Consider the following 17,954-nt stretch of genomic DNA (forward strand, 5'->3'; position numbering starts at 1 on the left):
TGTTAGAATTACCTGTTACTGTAACTGGGCGAAAAATGATTGGAAACAGTCCCAATCATGTGCAATAGATTTTAGGTTCTCGTGCAACGGTTTTTGATTGTTGTAAGGCTGTCTAAGCTGTGCCCACCACCGGGAGACGAAATTTGATGTTTAGCGTTATAAGCCTTCAGACTTACCACTGAGCCACTAGAAGGCTTTATTTAGTGTTACAAATGCTCCAACTGAACAGAACAAAATCAAAACGAGAAGTTAAGTTTGTTTTTGAACTTCGCCCAAAACTACGTGATTGACGACACATTATAACGTCCCCAAGGTTGAAAGGACGAGCATGTTTGGCGAGCTCCCCTTTACCACCAGCCCATGCCATGCCTCATAAAGAGAGGCATCCAACAGAGAAAACGTCAAACGAGAAAATCTCCATTTTATTCCTGTTTTATATTCAAATTAAATTGATTGTTAGGTAAATAGAACAATCAATTACACAAAGTTGTGTTTAATAATATCTGAAACACAGATAATAAATCAACCTTTAAAAATTAATAACAATTTACTGGTTTTTCTTTACGTATACCAGAGGGCGGTAAGTGTGGATAGCTGCTCATCTTCACTTGTCAAACAATATTAATACAGAGTTTATAAATATTTATTTTCTTAGTACGTGTTCTATAAAGGAATATAATTTAAAAAAAAAGAAAGCTTTGGTAACACAACTTTATCATACAGACATCTTAAGTTTGTCGTCTGGATTGTGATTTAAAATATTTCAGAACAAAGATTAAACTGTCGGCTAACACACTGATAGCATTAGATGAATACGACAGACCTTGATCCTGGAACTACAGATATCGAATATTTAAATACATTTTACTAAACCATGTGGGTACGAAACTATTCTTGGATCCATGTCTTTTTTAGTTTCAACTCCCCGACCTTGAATTTCCTACTTATAATTTGGTGACAGCTCCCCCTTGGACCCCATCTTACAACATGGTTACAGCTCCCCCTTATACCCCTCCTTAGAACATGGTTACAGCTCCCCCTTGGACCCCTCCTTAGAACATGGTTACAGCTCCCCTTGGACCCCTCCTTACAACATGGTTACAGCTCCACCTTGGACCCCTCCTTACAACATGGTTGCAGCTCCCCCTTGGACCCCTCCTTACAACATGGTTGCAGCTCCCCCTTGGACCCCTCCTTACAACATGGTTACAGCTCCCCTTGGACCCCTCCTTACAACATGGTTGCAGCTCCCCCTTGGACCCCTCCTTACAACATGGTTACAGCTCCCCTTGGACCCCTCCTTGCAACATGGTTACAGCTCCCACTTGGATCCCTCCTTACAACATGGTTACAGCTCCGCCTTGAACTCCCTCTTCATAACATGGTTACAGCTCCCACTTGAACTCCCTCTTCATAACATGGTTACAGCTCCCACTTGGACTCCCTCTTCATAACATGGTTACAGCTCCCACTTGGACTCCCTCTTCATAACATGGTTACAGCTCCCACTTGAACTCCCTCTTCATAACATGGTTACAGCTCCCACTTGACTCCTCTTCATAACATGGTTACAGCTCCCACTTGAACTCCCTCTTCATAACATGGTTACAGCTCCACCTTGAACTCCCTCTTCATAACATGGTTACAGCTCCCACTTGAACTCCCTCTTCATAACATGGTTACAGCTTCACCTTGAACTCCCTCTTCATAACATGGTTACAGCTCCCACTTGAACTCCCTCTTCATAACATGGTTACAGCTCCACCTTGAACTCCCTCTTCATAACATGGTTACAGCTCCCACTTGAACTCCCTCTTCATAACATGGTTACAGCTCCCACTTGAACTCCCTCTTCATAACATGGTTACAGCTCCACCTTGAACTCCCTCTTCATAACATGGTTACAGCTCCCACTTGAACTCCCTCTTCATAACATGGTTACAGCTCCCACTTAAACTCCCTCTTCATAACATGGTTACAGCTCCACCTTGAACTCCCTCTTCATAACATGGTTACAGCTCCCACTTAAACTCCCTCTTCATAACCTGGTTACAGCTCCCACTTGAACTCCCACTTCATAACATGGTTACAGCTCCCACTTGAACTCCCTCTTCATAACATGGTTACAGCTCCCACTTGAACTCCCTCTTCATAACATGGTTACAGCTCTCCTTGGATCCCTTTATATTAACATGGAAATTGAAACGTGAGTTATAAGCTCCGACACTTGCACCAAAGATGGCGGTGAGAGACTGGGACAACAAACAGATGGTTCAACATATATGGGCCAACTGTGAATGAAAACAAAACCCCCTCACACTCTAGGGTATGTTCGTCGTGGACAAGAGGGTGGACGTAAGTATTGTTCGTCATGGACAAGATGGTGGACAAAAAGTACATTGGCAATAAATTTTAATATCTTAAAAACCAAGTGACGAATAATTCGATTTATTCTTTCGTCAAACCCCACGTGATACAATGGTATATCTACAGACTTACAACACTAAAATTCAAGTTTCGGATAGTAGAGATAGCAGCCCATTGTACAGCTTTTCTAGTTACAAACAATCTTCCGTTTTTATGCGAATTTCGTGAAAACTAGTACGAGATAAATCTTTGATAGCACCACAACAGCGCCACTTGCGGTGCTCCCATGATTGTTTTAGACGTTCGTGTCAACAGGTTAACCTGCCGGAAGCCAGTAAACCATTAGAAATCAGTAAGTTTAAAAATAAGGAGAGATAACAAGTAATAGGATCAGTCATGTTACATTACGTGTTTATATTAAACAAATTATTAAGATGCGACCATCCGAATGTTTGGTTTGTTTTTTAATACGCTTTTTATCTTACTGGTAAGTCTCCAGCTAGTACAGCGGTAAGTCTACCGAGTTAGAACACTAAAATAAGGGGTAGATTCCCCTCGGTGGATTCAGCAGATAGTACGATGTGGCTTTGTTATAAGAAAACACACAAACACAAAAATCAAAGATGGAAAAATCTACATATACAGCTACATGGGCGTTCACGAGGGAATATAGGCAAAGGGGTGATTTTTATCCCCTGGAAAACTTTCTTCTCCTTCCACGGCAAAAACTTTCCGCGGGCGTCCATGAGTAATCAACTTAAGTTTTATAACTCTTTTGTTATTCACTTTTATTTTATGTACGTTGTTTTTTATTCACTTTTATTTTACGTATGTTGTTTTGTTATTCACTTTTATTTTATGTTCGTTGTTTTGTTATTCTCTCGTATTTTATGTACAATGTTTTGTTATTCACTTGTGTTTTATGTATGTTGTTTTGTTATTCACTTGTGTTTTATGTACGTTGTTTTGTTATTCACTTGTATTTCATGTATGTTCTTTTGTTATTCACTTGTGTTTTATGTACGTTGTTTTTTATTCACTTGTGTTTTATGTATGTTGTTTTGTTATTCACTTGTGTTTTATATACGTTGTTTGGTTATTCACTTGTATTTTATGTATGTTGTTTTGTTATTCATTTGTATTTTATGTACGTTGTTTTGTTATTCACTTGTATTTTATGTATGTTGTTTTTATTCACTTGTGTTTTCTGTATGTTGTTTTTATTCACTTGTGTTTTCTGTATGTTGTTTTTATTCACTTGTGTTTTCTGTATGTTGTTTTGTTATTCACTTGTGTTTTCTGTACGTTGTTTTGTTATTCATTTGTGTTTTATGTACGTTGTTTTGTTATTCATTTGTGTTTTATGTATGTTGTTTTTATTCATTTGTGTTTTATGTATGTTGTTTTTATTCACTTGTGTTTTATGTATGTTGTTTTTATTCACTTGTATTTTATGTATGTTGTTTTTATTCACTTGTGTTTTATGTATGTTGTTTTTATTCACTTGTGTTTTATGTATGTTGTTTTTTATTCACTTGTGTTTTATGTACGTTGTTTTTTATTCACTTGTGTTTTATGTATGTTGTTTTGTTATTCATTTGTGTTTTATGTATGTTGTTTTGTTATTCACTTGTATTTTATGTATGTTGTTTTTATTCACTTGTGTTTTCTGTATGTTGTTTTGTTATTCATTTGTATTTTATGTATGTCGTTTTTTATTCACTTGTGTTTTCTGTATGTTGTTTTGTTATTCACTTGTGTTTTCTGTATGTTGTTTTGTTATTCACTTGTGTTTTCTGTATGTTGTTTTGTTATTCACTTGTGTTTTATGTATGTTGTTTTGTTATTCACTTCTGTTTTCTGTATGTTGTTTTGTTATTCACTTGTATTTTCTGTATGTCGTTTTTTATTCACTTGTGTTTTCTGTATGTTGTTTTGTTATTCACTTGTGTTTTCTGTATGTTGTTTTGTTATTCACTTCTGTTTTCTGTATGTTGTTTTGTTATTCACTTCTGTTTTCTGTATGTTGTTTTGTTATTCTGTTGTGTTTTATGTACGTTGTTTTGTTATTCACTTGTGTTTTCAGTATGTTGTTTTAAGCCCTCGACTAAAGTTAACAACTTGTAATTTAATCTTATTTGAAGTTTTAATAGCCCCTATCGCCACATCGAATTTTTCAGAATTTCAACAAGGGTTACGCCTACATTACTACTGGATTGAACTAGATAAAAAATATGTCACGCGTGCACGTGCTTTCCTGTCATACCCACCACTGATGTGATTTGCTTCCGCAGAATGTTTTCTATAGATGTCGCTAGTTGAGCTATTCCTTAACAAGTTTCGGACACCATTTCAAACTTGCAGTTAGTTTTTTCGTTGAAACTAATCCATAATCAGAAAACTAACAATAACGCTATCGTGTGATTATTATAACTTTGGTAAATATTTGAAATTATTATCTAATTATTAATTAATAAACTAAAGTATTTCGAGACTCGTGTTTCATACACAGAAACTATTTCTGCGAGAAATCCAAGATTCACGGCTCTGATTTAATTATATGATAATTACGCATATAAAATATTGCTTTTAAGAACTTCGCCTCTTTAATAATGAATCCGTACAGAACATTCTGTACGTTGTGTCTCAAAGTTAAATATCTCATTCACTTCTAATTAAGACCAGTATGTTCTTTTATCGTAATTACACGAACAGTCCATTTTGTTCTTGTTGTTAGGAGTCATGTGATCCGTGGTTGAACTTTGACGAATCATATAAATCATATGAGCTCTTATTCTTAATGTTTTATTATAAGTCACACCTCTTGAGTGGCGCGCGCTGACGTCATTACAAACTGTACATGGGTATTACTCACCGACTGTGTATTTCACCCTCCTGTAATCGTCTCTTCTTCTGTGCCAGTCCTTCGAACAAAATACAACATAACTTTAGCGAGGAACAGAAAACAAGATGAAACCGTTTCGCTCAGACGCCAGACGTTACCGGCACCTTGTAAGAAGGACAATGGTCAGTCTAACATATTATTCTCTGCTCTGTGTATAACAGTGTGCTTTGTCGGTGTGAACGTTTCTTGTACTTGTCGAGCTAAATATTTTATTGTCAGAATTCTGGTATGGTTTGTCTGTCTGTTGTCGAGGTTTGGTCGTTGAGGGTCTGGGAGGGTCAGGCGCTTTTGACCTCTTCAAAAACATTTCTACAAGTTTGAATCCGCAGAACAATAGGGAAAAATAAAAATATACCATTTAATTTAAGTACAACGTCACACATAGCAGTATATAGTTACATAGCCAGGTGGCTAGGGCGCTCAACTCGTAATCTAAGGGTCGAGGGTTTGAATCCCCATCACAACAAACATGTTCGTCCTTTCAGCCGTGGAGACGTTATAATATACGGTCAGTCCCACTATTCGTTGGTTGACGGTAGGTGGCGATGACTAGCTGCTTTCTCCTATAAGCTTACACTACTAAATTAGAGTTGGCTAACGGAAATAGGCCTGGCATGGCCGAGCGCGTAAGGCGTGGGACTCGTAATCCGAGGGTCGCGGGTTCGCGCCCGCGTCGCACTAAACATGCTCGCCTTCCCAGCCGTGGGGGTGTATAATGTGACGGTCAATCCCACTATTCGTTGGTAAAAGAGTAGCCCAAGAGTTGGCGGTGGGTGGTGATGACTAGCTGCCTTCCCTCTAGTCTTACACTGCTAAATTAGGGACGGCTAGCGCAGATAGCCCTCGAGTAGCTTTGTGCGAAATTCCAAAAACAAGCTAACGGAAATATCCCTCATGTAGCTTTGCGCAAAATGAAGAGAAAACAATATATTTATTTATTTGTGTATATTTATATATAATTACATTAATTTTGATTACGCTAATGATGTCATCAGCTAATTGTTTTCACTCACAATCTACCAAAGAGCGAATTAAATGAAACAATTTCTATAACCGAAGACGGATCCTTTAAATCCATACAAACGCATTGAAATAACGTTTAACGTTGTTTTTGTAGCATATGTGGAAACGTATTTATGATAATGTTGTGGCGATCGTATATCAGTCGTTAGTAGCCTATATAATCACCTAGGCCTAATTATTAATTAGTAACTTTTTAAATAGCTAAATATCAATTACTATGTAACTTTGTTCTAAGTTTTGGCTTCTAATCTGATTCCGTCTTGAGAAAATGATTCTTTTATATGTTGCTATGGTGGTCGGATTCGATCCTTGGATTTCTGGATGACGTCTATTGTGTTATCTGCTACAGTTATATAGTAATGGGTGGATTTTATACTTAATATAAAGTCGAGACGGTTTAGTCTGCTGTGTGACCAGCAGCCGATCAAGTAACATGTCCATTCCTATCTTGTTTGGTTCCTTTTATCAGGTTCAGTAGTCAGATGTACACTTGTTTTTTACTTTTTTATAAGATGGCATACTTCGATTACTAGGTTATATAGTATATTCTAAAGCTTTATAAATTTTTCCTATAACAATAAAATAGATATTCATAGATCGTGAAGACTGGTTTGCTCTATCAAATGATAATAAAATTAAAGTTGCTGTTAGAACTAGGTAGGCGCTAGGCCTGTTGAAGAAATATTATGATAAACGAAACAAGAAATTTCGATTTTGGCTGTTCACTGATTTTCTACTTTGGGACGCTCTGGATAGCTGGAAAGCGGCATATGTACCCGAATAGAGCTACTCTATCAGGTAAATCTTCGTATCTAGCTTCTAATGATCTGTAGAGGGGGAAACCCAAATGAATTCTGTATTGCTGTAATACAGGTGTTCGTGTCGTCCCTACATAGAAAGAGAGAGTGCTGGTGCAGTATCCAATGAAAAGATTCAAAACATCACCTCGTTCGTAACGTTGCATCTTTTTGTTTCAGGGTCAAAAATATAGATAAACAGTACACTGAATAGTTATATATATATATATATATATATATATATATATTACGTTTTAATATTTTAGACGCACACGTTACATACCATCCGGTGCTAAATTTTGACTTATTGACACAAGCGGATGAGAATGGTTATACGTATCGCCTGGAGAGGATCTCACTCCATCCAAGGTTAATAACCATCATACAGATCGATACGAGGCCCGGCATGGCCAAGCGTGTTAAGGCGTGCGACTCGTAATCTGAGGGTCGCGGGTTCGCATCCCCGTCGCGCCAAACATGCTCGCCCTTTCAGCCGTGGGGGCGTTATAATGTTACGGTCAATCCCACTATTCGTTGGTAAAAGAGTAGCCCAAGAGTTGGCGGTAGGTGGTGATAACTAGCTACCTTCCCTCTAGTCTTACACTGCTAAATTAGGAACGGCTAGCACAGATAGCTCTCGAGTAGCTTTGTGCGAAATTCAAAACAAACAGATCGATACGACTGAAGTGAAGGTACCTTGCTCGAAAACGTAACACATCACGAGCCAGCCTCGAACTCGAAACCATCCAACCACGAATCCAAATAGCGAGGCTACTGATCCATGCTGTACTCCCACGTCCAGACATTTACTTGATTAAAAAAAGATAGACAGACCGTAGATAAGAAATAAATACAGCAACACTGAAACGTATTTTATCTGTAAAGAAGTATATTCGAAATTACTTCGTTTACAGGTCAAACTGCTCGAACGTAATCCTATTGTTATTATATAAACATATGTACTTAACTCAGAGCGTGCCGCGGGCAATATATTTATCAGAATTCACCTTAGTTACGGATATCATTAATTATTATTTGATATATAAAACATTCATAGTGTAAATATATTTTGTTTCAAAGGTCAAAACTAATAAATGCTAAGCCAGTGTAACGAAGTGTGTAATAAAAATAAATGTTCTTATGAAGCCACTCCCTGCCCTTCTCACCGTGGCACAGAACGCTAGACCGGTTTCGATACCTGTGGTGGGCAGAGCACAGTTAGCCCTTTATGTAGCTTTGTGCTCAACTTCAAACAAAGAAATATCTCTTGTGTGTTTCACATTAATATGAAATATCTTAAAATATTATACAAGTATTAAAAACGTTTCGGAATGTTTCCTTCTGCAGGAGTATCTGAAGAAAATATTAAATAACCGATAAGATATAATTTAGAAATAAATTAATAAAGTAAATAATATAAAAATAAATGTTTACCCCCACATAAAACTAATGTTATAATGTGAGCCTAATTTTCAATACTTAGTTGCTAATTTATATTACACTTACCAGTAACTTTAGCTTTATTCTTATCTGTGGGCCCTAGGATGGCCAGGTGGTTAGGGCACTCGACTCGTAATCTAAGGATCGAGGGTTCGCATCTCCGTCACAACAAACATACTTGCCATTTCAGCTGTGAGGATGTTACAATGTGACAGTCAATCGCACTATTTGTTTGTAAAAGAGTATCATAACAGTTGGCAGTGGATGGTGATGACTAGCTGCCTACCCTCTCGTCTTACACTGCTAAATTAGGGATGACTAGCGCAGATAATCCTCGTGTATGTTTACACGAAATACAAAACAAACTAGCATGCATCACCCAATCTGTTTATTTTTTACATTTTTTGTTCAGAATTATCTTTTGTTTAAGGTCCTAATGCATGTAGGTGCAAATGTGTTTCATGAGTGATTCAATACAGCATAATTATTACATAATCAACTTTGTAGATTGTCTGAGTTTTGTATCAGCCATTTTTTGGTCACAAGTAGAGGTTGTTACTGAGAGTCACGTCATAAATCTGTCTGCCACAATGTACACGTGATGCTGCCATACCTATGAAATGCGAGTTTACTCCATGGAAAAAAAAAACAGTCATTATTTCCTTGTACAAACAAGGACTTTTGACAAGACAGAAGAATTAACTTAAAATAATCTGTTGTGAACTGTTAGGTTCAAAGACCGAGAGACTGGCTTTGTGGAACAGTAAGGAGAAGAGGTAGAAAGAGTCTTCCCACAGCAGCTAGTAATTCATGCTGTGTAGTGCGTGAGCTTGCTGAATCATCAACTGTCAAACACTAACTTCAATAGAGCATGGTAATAAACTTCAGGGATCACATGCACTTTCTAGTCTCACCTTTGTTTAAGATGACTGGAAAGAAACTCTTCCTTACCAACAAGATGACCTATACCAAAGAACGTAATGATGGAGCAAAACGTCCTTCTCAAAAGAATCAAAATTCAACCTGCACAGATGTGATGGGAAACATTTCCTATAACATTACGGTTAAGAAGAGTTCCATCCAATAATTTTGAATGTCAAGTGGTACGGAAGACATCTCTGGCCAGGGTGTGTGGGATGCTTGTCAAGTGATACGGGAAGACATCTCTGGCCAGGGTGTGTGGGATGCTTGTCAAGTGATACGGGAAGACATCTCTGGCCAGGGTGTGTGGGATACTTGTCAAGTGATATGGGAAGACATCTCTGGCCTGGGTGTGTGGGATGCTTTTCAAGTGATACAGGAAGACATCTCTGACCTGGGTGTGTGGGATGCTTGTCAAGTGATACGGGAAGACATCTCTGGCCAGGGTGTGTGGGATGCTTATCAAGTGATACGGGAAGACATCTCTGACCTGGGTGTGTGGGATGCTTGCATTTTGTGAATGGCACTGTCAGTGGTGGAAAGTACATCAAAATCTCTGAATCTTGGATAAACTTAACTGTTCAAGATCACTTTAGTAGAACTGACCAGTGTACATGTCGACATGACTTTACTCCTTGCTACGTGGCTAAAAATGGTTGATAATATTCATGTACTGTGTACATGAAATAAAGAGGAAAATTCTCTCTGCACATTTTGAAAAGTTATGTTAGGTTTTATTTGACTGCTTCAGGTGAAGGACTATCTTGGAAGGAAAAAGTAAGACACTAAGCTGGTCAAGCAACAGTCCAGATCTCACCCCTACTGAAAACCTAGTCCACATCTTACCCCTATTGAAAAACTAGTGTCTAGATCTCACCCCTACTTAAAAACTAGTGTCCAGATCTTACCCCTATTGAAAAACTAGTGTCCAGATCTTACCCCTATTGAAAAACCAGTGTCCAGATCTCACCCGTACTTAAAAACTAGTGTCCAGATCTCACCCCTACTTAAAAAATAGTGTCCAGATCTCACCCCTACTTAAAAACTAGTGTCCAGATCTCACCCCTACTTAAAAACTAGTGTCCAGATCTCACCCCTACTTAAAAACTAGTGTCCAGATCTCACCCCTACTTAAAAACTAGTGTCCAGATCTTACTCCTACTTAAAAACTAGTGTCCAGATCTCACCCCTACTTAAAAACTAGTGTCCAGATCTTACTCCTACTTAAAAACTAGTGTCCAGATCTCACTTCTACTTAAAAACTAGTGGAAAGTAATGAGTAACAAAGCATGGAAGTTCAGGAAGCCCTAATCAACATGTGGTATCATAAACTCAAACCTCTCTACATTCAGTCTTTTGAGCGCTCTTTGCCAGTGCAATGTTAAACAGTTATCAAGGTCATAACTAAGTAATAAAATTTACTGTGTGACAACTTCTTGTTAATTAAATTAATGGCTTTATCTTTAAATCTAAGTTGTTGTTTTCACTGTGAGAGCATTTTCATTTTGGCCAAGTGTTTGTTGATCACTTCCTGTAATATATTTCTCATGGTTGGTTTGTTAATAAAAATGTATTTATTGTCTTGTTGACTGATACATGAGTCACCTCACATTACACAATACCCATAACTGTTTTACGCTAACCCTAACATAATGCACAATTCTATAAAGAAGTAAATGAATCAAGTAAGTGTGAAAAAACTGAGAGATGAAATGTTTTCTGAATACATGAAAATATTAGTAGAAACAAAATATATATTATATTAGTGTTAAGAATTGTTGTTGTTAAAATATATATTATATTAGTGTTAAGAATTGTTGTTGTTAAAATATATATTATATTAGTGTTAAGAATTGTTGTTGTTAAAATATATATTATATTAGTGTTAAGAATTGTTGTTGTTAAAATATATATTATATTAGTGTTAAGAATTGTTGTTGTTAAAATATATATTATATTAGTGTTAAAAATTGTTGTTGTTAAAATATATATTATATTAGTGTTAAGAATTGTTGTTAAAATATATATTATATTAGTGTTAAGAATTGTTGTTGTCAAAATATATATTATATTAGTGTTAAGAATTGTTGTTGTTAAAATATATATTATATTAGTGTTAAGAATTGTTGTTTTTAAAATATATATTATACTAGTGTTAAGAATTGTTGTTGTTAAAATATATATTATATTAGTGTTAAGAATTGTTGTTCTTAAAATATATATTATATTAGTGTTAAGAATTGTTGTTGTTAAAATATATATTACACTAGTGTTAAGAACTGTTGTTGTTAAAATATATATTATACTAGTGTTAAGAATTGTTGTTGTTAAAATATATATTATATTAGTGTTAAGAATTCTTGTTGTTAAAATATATATTATATTAGTGTTAAGAATTGTTGTTGTTAAAATATATATTATATTAGTGTTAAGAATTCTTGTTCTTAAAATATATATTATATATGTGTTAAGAATTCTTGTTGTTAAAATATATTATATTAGTGTTAAGAATTGTTGTTGTCAAAATATATATTTTATTAGTGTTTAGAATTGTTGTTATTAAAATATATATTATACTAGTGTTAAGAGTTGTTGTTGTTAATATATATATTATATTAGTGTTAAGAGTTGTTGTTGTTAAAATATATATTATATTATTGTTAAGAGTTGTTGTTGTTAAAATATATATTATATTAGTGTTAAGAGTTGTTGTTGTTAACATATCTATTATATTATTGTTAAGAGTTGTTGTTGTTAAAATATATATTATATTAGTGTTAAGAATTGTTGTTAAAATATATATTATATTACTGTTAAGAGTTGTTGTTGTTAAAATATATATTAGTGTTAAGAATTCTTGTTGTTAAAATTTATATTATATTAGTGTTAAGAATTGTTGTTGTCAAAATATATATTATATTAGTGTTAAGAATTGTTGTTGTTAAAATATATATTATATTAGTGTTAAGAGTTGTTGTTAAAATATATATTATATTAGTGTTAAGAGTTGTTGTTAAAATATATATTATATTAGTGTTAAGAATTGTTGTTGTTAAAATATATATTATATTAGTGTTAAGAATTGTTGTTGTCAAAATATATATTATATTAGTGTTAAGAATTGTTGTTGTTAAAATATATATTATATTAGTGTTAAGAGTTGTTGTTAAAATATATATTATATTAGTGTTAAGAATTATTGTTGTTAAAATATATATTATATTAGTGTTAAGAATTGTTGTTGTCAAAATATATATTATATTAGTGTTAAGAATTGTTGTTGTCAAAATATATATTATATTAGTGTTAAGAGTTGTTGTTAAAATATATTTTATATTAGTGTTAAGAATTATTGTTGTTAAAATATATATTATATTAGTGTTAAGAGTTGTTGTTGTTAAAATATATATTATATTAGTGTTAAGAGTTGTTGTTAAAATATATATTATATTAGTGTTAAGAATTATTGTTTTTAAAATATATATTATACTAGTGTTAAGAATTGTTGTTGTTAAAATATATATTATATTAGTGTTAAGAATTGTTGTTCTTAAAATATATATTATATTAGTGTTAAGAATTGTTGTTGTTAAAATATATATTATACTAGTGTTAAGAACTGTTGTTGTTAAAATATATATTATACTAGTGTTAAGAATTGTTGTTGTTAAAATATATATTATATTAGTGTTAAGAATTCTTGTTGTTAAAATATATATTATATTAGTGTTAAGAATTGTTGTTGTTAAAATATATATTATATTAGTGTTAAGAATTCTTGTTCTTAAAATATATATTATATATGTGTTAAGAATTCTTGTTGTTAAAATATATTATATTAGTGTTAAGAATTGTTGTTGTCAAAATATATATTTTATTAGTGTTTAGAATTGTTGTTATTAAAATATATATTATACTAGTGTTAAGAGTTGTTGTTGTTAATATATATATTATATTAGTGTTAAGAGTTGTTGTTGTTAAAATATATATTATATTATTGTTAAGAGTTGTTGTTCTTAAAATATATATTATATTAGTGTTAAGAGTTGTTGTTGTTAACATATCTATTATATTATTGTTAAGAGTTGTTGTTGTTAAAATATATATTATATTAGTGTTAAGAATTGTTGTTAAAATATATATTATATTACTGTTAAGAGTTGTTGTTGTTAAAATATATATTAGTGTTAAGAATTCTTGTTGTTAAAATTTATATTATATTAGTGTTAAGAATTGTTGTTGTCAAAATATATATTATATTAGTGTTAAGAATTGTTGTTGTTAAAATATATATTATATTAGTGTTAAGAGTTGTTGTTAAAATATATATTATATTAGTGTTAAGAATTATTGTTGTTAAAATATATATTATATTAGTGTTAAGAATTGTTGTTGTCAAAATATATATTATATTAGTGTTAAGAATTGTTGTTGTTAAAATATATATTATATTAGTGTTAAGAGTTGTTGTTAAAATATATTTTATATTAGTGTTAAGAATTATTGTTGTTAAAATATATATTATATTAGTGTTAAGAGTTGTTGTTGTTAAAATATATATTATATTCGTGTTAAGAGTTGTTGTTGTCAAAATATATATTATATTAGTGTTAAGAATTGTTGTTGTTAAAATATATATTATATTAGTGTTAAGAGTTGTTGTTAAAATATATATTATATTAGTGTTAAGAATTGTTGTTGTTAAAATATATATTATATTAGTGTTAAGAATTGTTGTTGTCAAAATATATATTATATTAGTGTTAAGAATTGTTGTTGTTAAAATATATATTATATTAGTGTTAAGAGTTGTTGTTAAAATATATATTATATTAGTGTTAAGAATTATTGTTGTTAAAATATATATTATATTAGTGTTAAGAATTGTTGTTGTCAAAATATATATTATATTAGTGTTAAGAATTGTTGTTGTCAAAATATATATTATATTAGTGTTAAGAGTTGTTGTTAAAATATATTTTATATTAGTGTTAAGAATTATTGTTGTTAAAATATATATTATATTAGTGTTAAGAGTTGTTGTTGTTAAAATATATATTATATTCGTGTTAAGAGTTGTTGTTGTTTTCATAGCTTATTGCTTCAATCAGAACTGAGGTAAAATTTGTTTGTATCTTGTTGAGCTCATAACTAAACAAAGAGATAACTGTGTTATACCCATATTGGGTATTAAATTATGATTGTTAGCAAAGTAAGCCTCCAGATTTATACACTGATCAATATAGGAACTGAGGTAGTGAGCTTTTAATCTAATTATATTTCATAGCATGTAATACATACATCTTTTATAACAACAGTATAGGAACTGAGGTAAAGAGTTTTCAATCTAATTATATTTCATAACATGTAATACATACATCTTTTATAACAACAGTATAGGAACTGAGGTAGTGAGTTTTTAATCTGATTATATTTCATAGCATGTAATACATACATCTTTTATAACAACAATATAGGAACTGAAGTAAAGAGTTTTTAATCTAATTATATTTCATAACATGTAATACATACATCTTTTATAACAACAATATAGGAACTGAGGTAAAGAGTTTTAATCTAATTATATTTCATAACATGTAATACATACATCTTTTATAACAACAATATAGGAACTGAGGTAAAGAGTTTTTAATCTAATTATATTTCATAGCATGTAATACATACATCTTTTATAACAACAATATAGGAACTGAAGTAAAGAGTTTTTAATCTAATTATATTTCATAACATGTAATACATACATCTTTTATAACAACAATATAGGAACTGAGGTAAAGAGTTTTTAATCTAATTATATTTCATAACATGTAATACATACATCTTTTATAACAACAATATAGGAACTGAGGTAAAGAGTTTTAATCTAATTATATTTCATAGCATGTAATACATACATCTTTTATAACAACAGTATAGGAACTGAGGTAAAGAGTTTTCAATCTAATTATATTTCATAACATGTAATACATACATCTTTTATAACAACAGTATAGGAACTGAGGTAGTGAGTTTTTAATCTGATTATATTTCATAGCATGTAATACATACATCTTTTATAACAACAATATAGGAACTGAAGTAAAGAGTTTTTAATCTAATTATATTTCATAACATGTAATACATACATCTTTTATAACAACAGTATAGGAACTGAGGTAAAGAGTTTTTAATCTAATTATATTTCATAGCATGTAATACATACATCTTTTATAACAACAATATAGGAACTGAAGTAAAGAGTTTTTAATCTAATTATATTTCATAACATGTAATACATACATCTTTTATAACAACAATATAGGAACTGAGGTAAAGAGTTTTTAATCTAATTATATTTCATAACATGTAATACATACATCTTTTATAACAACAGTATGGGAACTGAGGTAAAGAGTTTTTAATCTAATTATATTTCATACCATGTAATACATACATCTTTTATAACAACAGTATAGGAACTGAGGTAGTGAGTTTTTAATCTAATTATATTTCATAACATGTAATACATACATCTTTTATAACAACAATATAGGAACTGAGGTAAAGAGTTTTAATCTAATTATATTTCATAACATGTAATACATACATCTTTTATAACAACAATATAGGAACTGTGGTAAAGAGTTTTAATCTAATTATATTTCATAGCATGTAATACATACATCTTTTATAACAACAGTATAGGAACTGAGGTAAAGAGTTTTTAATCTAATTATATTTCATAGCATGTAATACATACATCTTTTATAACAACAGTATAGGAACTGTGGTAAAGAGTTTTTAATCTAATTATATTTCATAGCATGTAATACATACATCTTTTATAACAACAGTATAGGAACTGTGGTAAAGAGTTTTTAATCTAATTATATTTCATACCATGTAATACATACATCTTTTATAACAACAGTATAGGAACTGAGGTAAAGAGTTTTAATCTAATTATATTTCATAGCATGTAATACATACATCTTTTATAACAACAATATAGGAACTGAGGTAGTGAGTTTTTAATCTAATTATATTTCATAACATGTAATACATACATCTTTTATAACAACAGTATAGGAACTGAGGTAGTGAGTTTTTAATCTAATTATATTTCATAACATGTAATACATACATCTTTTATAACAACAGTATAGGAACTGAGGTAAAGAGTTTTTAATCTAATTATATTTCATAACATGTAATACATACATCTTTTATAACAACAATATAGGAACTGTGGTAAAGAGTTTTTAATCTAATTATATTTCATAGCATGTAATACATACATCTGATTTAAAACATACCTAAATTTCCTATGCTGTCTGAACCTCATGTGATATTTAGGTAATGGTTTAAAATATTGTTAATAGTGCAAGTACTCAAGTAATGAATGTTTGTTTGTTTGTAGTTAAGCACTAAACTTTGCCCACCACATTTTCAGTCTGCAGACATACTGCTGTGCTGCTATTGATTGGTCCCAAGTGATGAACTAATGTTTACTGACTTTCCATAAGTACGGTTACGAACAGTTACTGGTGGCACATGTAATAAGCTGTACTCATTACGGTTCTAAGTTTCATTTTGGCCCAAAAGACAGCTTATTTTGATCAGGAGTTAATATTAATAATGTGAAATTCAGTTTTACAAAGTTTATGTTTTAATGAATCAGACAAGATAAACACTTTAAACATCATGTAGCTTGAATAAAGCGGTTATTGTCTGTACAGAGAGATATAATAAATTGGGTATAAAATCTAGAAACACATGTTTGTAATATTGATTAAACTATCAGATCCTTTTCAGGTTTGTATTATCGTGAATAACTACTTCTGTTTCTTTTCATAAATTTCACTATATTTGTGATCTATGTTTAATATTAAAGCAACTTAATATGCTCAGGAATTTCAAAATAAAGAATATCATTTCTTGTATTTAGAAGAATAAATATATAGGTATAATGTGTGAGGACAAGCTTTTATTTAAGCATATTTTTTACCATCAAAGTGTTGGTTAAACTGGACTTTCTGTGATTTTAGACTTTGAAATTAAACAATTTTTAGAATGCTAAATGTATTTGTTATATCTGCTGTTGTGTGTCTGTGTAACATAAAGAACTGGACGATGGCCAGTTTTACTTCACGTTACTTCTCCACTGTATAAACCTTCCTTATAGTAAATACAAAACATTCACACTGAATAAAAAATAAAAACACCATTGTATAAAAATTAGAAAACTATGATTAACTATTTCACAGTATATTATCATGGTAAATGTACTATAACTGTGGCTAACCTATGTATACCAGGTTTACAATAACACGTTACCATTGTAAAGAATATTATAACTATGGTCCACTCACGTATAATAGGTTTAATACAGCAATTACGAGAAAAAAAACTTAAACATGCACTAATTTTCACATCCTTTACAATTAAAGTTTTTCCTTCTCTAGCAAGACCAGAAAATATGTGAGTGAATCAATAGAGAC

General features: G+C 31.5%; 1 pseudogene across 1 annotated transcript in view; it reads left to right on the plus strand.

The window, feature by feature from the left end:
* Positions 1-17,954, plus strand: part of LOC143234598 (5'-AMP-activated protein kinase subunit gamma-1-like) — a 130,053-nt pseudogene that overhangs the window by 39,768 nt on the left and 72,331 nt on the right. The window lies entirely within an intron of this gene.

The sequence above is a fragment of the Tachypleus tridentatus genome, chromosome 12 (genome assembly GCF_004210375.1).
Source record: "Tachypleus tridentatus isolate NWPU-2018 chromosome 12, ASM421037v1, whole genome shotgun sequence".
Classification (NCBI taxonomy): Eukaryota; Metazoa; Arthropoda; class Merostomata; order Xiphosura; family Limulidae; genus Tachypleus; species Tachypleus tridentatus.